The 7,425-nt window shown below is 36.3% G+C and overlaps 1 protein-coding gene across 2 annotated transcripts in view; it reads right to left on the reverse strand.

Moving 5' to 3' along the window:
- The window catches only part of LOC108773950 (uncharacterized), a 74,969-nt gene extending 74,681 nt beyond the window's left edge, over positions 1–288 (reverse strand). For both annotated transcript variants that reach the window (XM_018539939.1, XM_018539940.1), the window contains exon 1: positions 193–288. The gene's annotated coding sequence lies outside the window, so the exon portion shown is untranslated. The remainder of the gene's footprint in view (positions 1–192) is intronic.
- Between the last annotated feature and the right edge of the window lie 7,137 nt (positions 289–7,425).

Below are 7,425 nucleotides of genomic sequence, written 5' to 3' on the forward strand. Positions count from 1 at the left end.
TTTACTTGAAATTATATAATATTAAATTTATTAATAAGAAGAATTTTATAGAAAGCTGAAACTAAACAAATTATTCTCGTTTATCTCTGCATATAATAAAATGAATTTTAATGAGATTTACTAAAAAAGATAAATACAGGAGATATTTTGCGGATATTTTCTTTATCAGTTTTTTTTAGATTTAAAACGTACCTTTTGTTATTCCTCTCACGATGCTTTGGCGGATTGTTTCATTCTTCGACGGTACCGTTTGATACCGATTCGTACAGCTGATCCAGTACGATGTTCTTTTGCAAGTACCTGGCACGAGATGGAGACAATTGAAGTAATTTGAAGAGACACTCATCAGCCGCAGGTACCACCGCACGAAAGATATCTTTGAGTTCTCCGTGTTTTTTCCTCTTCTATACAATCACCCACACACATACACACACACATACACTCGCGCGCGCGCGCACCTCACACGCACGCACGCACGCACCACGCACGCACGCACGCACACACACACACACACATACACTCACTATCTAGCCTCGTCTTTCAGGAAACGGTACCGTACCAAGGGCATAAAGTTGTACCGTCTAATCTTTTCGAGGCTCTGCCACAAATTTCTTTCCACGTCGTTAGGGTCACGTACATGCTACAGAAAATATCAGGGATCGACTCCAACTCGAAATAATTTCCTGCGATGACATTAGCAAAAGGTGTGAGTCTTCCTTCAAATCATGTCTTGAGAACATTGATATTCCGCTAGTGACGTCAACGATACGCGGTAATTCTCTTTGCCGAAGTCATGTCGCGAACGTAATCTCTCGTAATGCGTAACTTAAACAGAAGTACGATGACGTCCCGTTCAGCTCCACCGGACGCATGTCGAGATTCCCCTTGGAGACTGTTAAGTCAACAGATTTGAGCCTCGCGATCGACCGACCCCATCGTCCTTGCGGGTATCCATATCCTCAGAATTTCTCGTCATTTCACCCTTCTCTTCGATTTCTTTCCGACCTCAAGACGCTCTTCTTCTAGTTTTCCGTCGAGTTCGTCGAACCTGCGGTACCTGAATCATGCTTCCATCCTCTACGTGTTCGTCGGTTTCCGTTTATTATTTTCCTTTCTCGCGCGCGCGGATACTCGGTATAAGTGACTTGAACTTGTAAGATCAGCTTTTGGACACATCTTTAGTCAAAGACAAATGTATGTCTCTCATGCTTTGGATGTCAGTTACGAGTCTTTGAATGTTTGCAGCGAAATATCAATACTCTTGACAACGAAACTGGAAGAAGAGGTCGGAGCTGAAAGCAGAATCTTGCCGTTTGATCGCGTTCAATACTTGTCACTTTGAAATCACTTTATAGTTCACGTCGTTTTGCACAACACTCATTTTTACTCAATATTTTTATTTTGTGTCATATTGCACATCTTGTTTCCAAAAACAAGAGAAAATATTAGAGTGACTGTTAGGATAATTTTTTTTTTTAATTAAAAGATTTACTTTTTTATCACTTATTTAATCAATATTTTATCACTGATAGAAAAAATAAATGGAGGAAAAATAAAGGTAGAGCACACACAATATAATATGTTGAAAAAGAAGTGAGAAAAATAAGAGGAGATAAGTGCATGCCTATTGATTTTATCATCGAGAAGAATGTTTTATTATTTGATAGCATTAAAGAGCACTTTGAGGAATCTCTTCGCCCATTACAGCTCGGGGAAATTTCTAATAAATTTCCTAGTTTTCTTCTCTTTATTGCAGCAACTCTGCAACGACCTACGGTCCATGAATTACTGATGCGTTTGCATATCGACGTGCGCGAAACGCTAAAACGAAACGTATATTTTTGGAAGCGCCCGCTATACAGGGCAATGCTTGCAGAATTCTACACAATGGAATACTTAAGTGTGAGTCACCGCATAGCACTTCGTAAAAATGCCATAGCTATTTAAATTTCTATTATACTTTTCTTCTAAAGGATATCTTTTCGATATCTCGCATTTCTCTCTCCATTTTGTGAAACGTATCTAGCGTATAGAGCTCAGTTGTCTGTAAAGTAAACACGCTTGATGTAAATATGTATGTATAGTTAAAAGGAGGAGTAATTGATACATCTTCTTACATAATATGTAGATTCTTGTAATACATATTCCTCAAGTTAAGAATGTATAATATAGAGATTGTTTTTTCTCCTACATTGGACTTGTAATAATAAAATTAGAGTTAATCGAATTTTTTTATTTTTGTAATAAAAATTTATGGACATTCTTTTACAATATGTGAAAATTTATGCTTTGACGTTAAATCAGAAAGGCTGCTGAAGACAACTGTTACAATTTTTGCATGACGAACAGCTGGCGAAACCTTTCTATCAATCTCAACTGTGTTGGGTTAAAATAAATGTATATTCAGACATTTTTTGACAGATGAAAAGGGTGTTCAAAAGAAGAAGTACGAAAAAGATCGACAGATACACATAAAGACGTGAATGCTTGACTGAATTGTTTTGTAACATGACTATTTATACAGATTATCGCAACATGTATATATTACAATAAAGTATAAACTTACGCGTATGAAAAATAAAGTGGACATGACGAAAATAATACGAATAATTTGTTCACTGAGAGTCTCATATAATCCTTCATTTCTATAACGCTGTATAAAACCGTAAAAAAATTAAATGGTTAAAGAATCCTTAATATCTCGTAATACAGCGCGCTTAATGAAGAGAAGAAAGTAGAGACATTACTCATAATTTTTATACTTTTTTTTCTTGTTTTCTATCTTGATATTAGTAATTTATATTCATTTAAGTCAACCCGTAATTCTTTTCTTCTCTTTACTTTTTTTTAAATATTTTTCTCGATCATTATTGTTCGTAGATTTCCTGATCATGACATCTTTCTTCTAGATCACATGAAGAAATAAGTAAATTTTCTTTCCTCCAGCTCTATATTCTTCACTACGTTACTCTCTTTGAGTGATAACCGCAATCTTCGCGATTCTCATAAGGAAACCTTTTCCTTAATTTTAAAATTTTGTTTTGCGAAATTACCAGTGGTGCAGCACTTTAAAAGATATTCGCATCTCGCGTTATATCTAGGAAGAAAACACAAATATGCCGTTTATACTTAAAATTCTCTGATTTTTTAGAGAAATTACTGATTCTCTCTCTCTCTCTCTCTCTCTCTCTCTCTCTCTCTCTCTCTCTCTCTCTCTCTTCTTCATCTTTTTCTTCTTCTACCTCCTTTTCTCACCTTTTAATCTTCTTTCAAATATCACTTTTATTTTCACCCTATTTTTTCAAGCGTCTTTTACTTCCAAATATTGTTCCTGTTTAATAAATAACTTGTACTCACTACCCTTCGTAACCCCTCGTTATTAATTTCGATTTATATACTTCGTCTCTAGGTATGATATGCATGCATTCTGAAAACGCACGAAAAATCTCTCAGGATGCTCGACATTTCCTCTTACACCCTTTCATCTACGATTATCACCACCCCTGTCGCTGCATCACCCAACACGGATTTTATTTGCCGGCGGACGTGCCTGCCGTCCTCGCGGCGATGAGCAAAGCTGAGATGGAGATAGACAACAGAGGAGAGGTGAAGCGAAGCAAGGCGAAGCGAGGCAAGGCGAAATGAGAAAGAAACGCGCACACGCGTACCTACACTTACACATTTGACGAGACAGAGGAAGTGAAAGAGAAAGAAAGATATAGTATGAGTATATGTGAATGTGTGTGTGTGTGTGTGTGTGTGTGTGAGAGAGAGAGAAAGAGAGAGAGGGGGGGGAGCAAAAAAGAGACAACGTAGAGATAGAGAGAGAGAGAGATAGAGAGAGAAAAGAAAGAGATCCACTCGTAAGAAATGTGCTTACGGCACGAAGTCGCGCGCTCCACTGAGCTATCAGCGGGCATGCGTCCACGTAGTAACCGGTAGCCCGCTACGAGCTTTCCCTGTCGTTTTTCCAACCCCCGCGCGTCTTCACGGCGCGGCGCGGCCGCTGCCACCGCCACCACCGTCACCACCACCACCACCACCAGCAGCACCAGCAGCACCATCATCGCCGCGTTGCGCCGCGCCGCGCCGGTCGCCCCCGCGCTTCGAGAGACCCGTTCTCTCGCACCCGTCGGAGCGTGCGCGCGCGCGCTCACCTGCGTGCGGGATGCAACAGATGCACCGGACATGAATCCCCGACCCAGGGTGCGGTGCATGTATGCAGTTACGGAATAGTCGCGTATGTACAGACCCATTACACAATCGAACGTAACGAAGAATAAAAAAAAAAGATAAAAGGGAGACCGGAACATATATCGATTTATCGTGTCGGGTTATCTTTAGAAGATAGCACCCCGTTAGAAAATCGCACCTTTGTTCGTATTGTATATGTTAAAAAGAATTATATTCTTTCTTCTTAGGAAAACAGCTAGCGTAGCTAATAAATGTAGACAATTTTTATGCATTATTATTTACAAAACGACTCAATATATTTAAAATACTCAATATATTTTAAATTATATATAATATATAATGATGAAAATTAAAATCTAAACACATTGATTTCTCATATAATATATTACAACGCATAATTATACAATTTATTCTGTAATAAATAACATCATGTCACAAGCGTTATTGTTTATCAAGTATAACTTGCTCATCAGTAACGATTTTATTATCGAAAATCGTTATTGATGGCTAGATAATATTTAATAAATTAAAAGGCTTTTGTGAAGTATTACTTATTGCAGTAAATTATATATGTATAATTGCACATTATAAATAAATAAATTCTACTGATAGAATTTATTTTATTATTTTTAAAAATTATTTCTCTTTTGATATAAACTTAAATAAATTAAATTTTATATTGTTATATATATACATTTTTTGATTATACATACACACATACGGAATTTCTCATTGACACAAATCTTGTTAGGTTTTTTGCTCTTTGGAAAGTCAATGATGTGATATGCAACAGTTACAATGTCATAATGTAGATACATTAATTATAAGGTCATAATACACTGATGTAATCTATCTATAAATGGATATAGTAAAGAAACAGCACATAATACAGCATGATACATAATACAATCCTCTCTTAGAAACTAGGCCAACTTAAAGAGTATCTATTTCTATATTACGTCTCACAAACATCAAGATAATGTTTAGCAATAGTTTCAGTAAAAGTACTGGCAAATTTTGAAAAAGTATTATTTTTAATTATTAAAAATAATGTTAATTTGTTTTCGCTTTTATCAATATAATTCTTATTATTCAATAAAGAAAAAGTAGCAAACAAATTTATTCGCTCTGGTATTAAAAAATAACTAAATCATTTTATAATAATTAACATTTTTTGTATTTTAATACATAATTCAATTCCTCTTGAAGTCATAATTTGTTTTTGTTAAAAAAAATGGTAATTATGCATTTTAACGGACTACCCTCCGATGACCTTGACATTGACATATGTTATCAAGGTCATGACCCTGAGTAACCTCCAACAGGTTCTAGCCGTCGCTCGTCCTTCATTAAAAAGTTATTAACAATCATAGTTTTAAAATTAACGTATTATTTTTACTATACATGTATGATATTTAACAAGTACAATTATAGAAGTCGTATGTATAGATACAGTAGGTTCCTCCCCCCTGCGGAGGGGCTCCACTACTGTTAAAAATAACCTAACCCAACCCATTTAGTGGTGTGAGGTAAAGAGTAAAGACCATATATGTAATACTACTATATGGCTAGTGCCTATAAGAGGGAGTGAGAGGAAGCGGTCCCAGAACCACGGTGCGGGAATATATATTTCCCTCTCTTTCTAAGAGTACTTTGAGTGTTGTGCGCATGCGTTGGATTGATTGCATCCGCCAATAGGAAAATAGAGTGCGATCAGTGAGATGACGCGAACAGGTTATGCTCGTTATGCTTATTAGATGTGTGCTGTTGTACACAGGCAAAAATGGTCAAGATATGTTATTTATGTGGCAAAAAGCCTAATGCGCCTAATGCGACTGAAAACATTAGTTTGCATAGGTATGAAATAGGTATTAGTTTGCACTGATTATCATGAAATTTCTGTAAGGGATTGCACTGTATTCTTATATACATAACGGCAATCTTGAAAAAGTTTATTTCATAAAATTAGGATTAATTTATTTATTCCGACTAAACTGACTCTGTTAACTGTAACAAGGTTATACCCTGAAGCGGAATCAATCACTTTTTCCTTCTTCCTTACACATATATGTATATTTATCCTTCTATTTATTATTGATGGAGGGGATGATCCGACGCATGCGCACAACGTTCAAAGTACGCTGAGAAAGAGAGAGAAGTATATTCCCGCACCGTGGTTCTGGGACATGGACTTCTCTCTCATCTAGCCATATAGTAGTATTACATATATGGTAAAGACCTATAATGAAAGATGCGCCAACCGCGAACGGCCCGTGATTGGTCCGCCATTGCGTACCCGTGCCAACCTTACCTGCCTGACGCTGCCAAGCTAGGTGAGAAGATGAGAGCCTGTTACGTATATGGTTATAAAAATATGTAGGTAAAAATTGCGAAGTATGGTCACAATTCAATTCACTTATTTAATGGCACTGAATCCCAGGAACTGGGAAATTATACGGCCAGAACGAAATTTCAAAGAGTAGATTCTATGTTCAAGCGAGTAATCTTACATGCTCTTAATCAAGCAAACGAAGTTACTCTACCAAGTAATCCTTAAGCGGACGAGTTCATTATACCAAATTGAATTGAAAATATGTGAGGAGTAGGCGGATTCGAACCCGGATCCTCAGATCACGAGTCCGATGCCTAACGTGCGGAGCCACACGACTCCCCAAGTATGGTCACAGTATATACAGTAGCGCAACTCTCTGTTGGCACCTTTGATGTTACCGTAGCTAAAAATGAACTGCACATGCGCGGCCGAGGTGCGTAACCAATCAGGGCACTGTATTCTATCTCACTTCTGCTCTCTGTTTATAACCTTTTCTCTCTTTCTAATTTATGTTCTAGCAATGTCCTAACCTAATTTGCACATTTGAACATTTAATACGCGTACTAACAAGTAACTTTTATAAAATTATCTTAATTTATTCCATTATTCACAGCGAATACAGAAATCTATAGTTCTCGTTTACACTATATAGATATTTAATACTCATAGTGAAAAACGAGACGCATTTGAAAGAGAAAATAAAATAAAAATTAAACATATATAATGCACATTTATTTTATAACACTATTTTTTTTTGCAATTAAATATACCCACAAAATATATTATTATTAACTAATTGTACAGCAATATTGTATGTATAGCATATATCTTGTGTATACAATATAATATATACGCAATTAGAACAGAAAGTCACAATAAAGTCAAAATGACATTAGAAT

This window comes from Cyphomyrmex costatus, unplaced genomic scaffold (assembly GCF_001594065.2).
Source record: "Cyphomyrmex costatus isolate MS0001 unplaced genomic scaffold, Ccosl1.0 scaffold229, whole genome shotgun sequence".
NCBI classification, from domain to species: domain Eukaryota; kingdom Metazoa; phylum Arthropoda; class Insecta; order Hymenoptera; family Formicidae; genus Cyphomyrmex; species Cyphomyrmex costatus.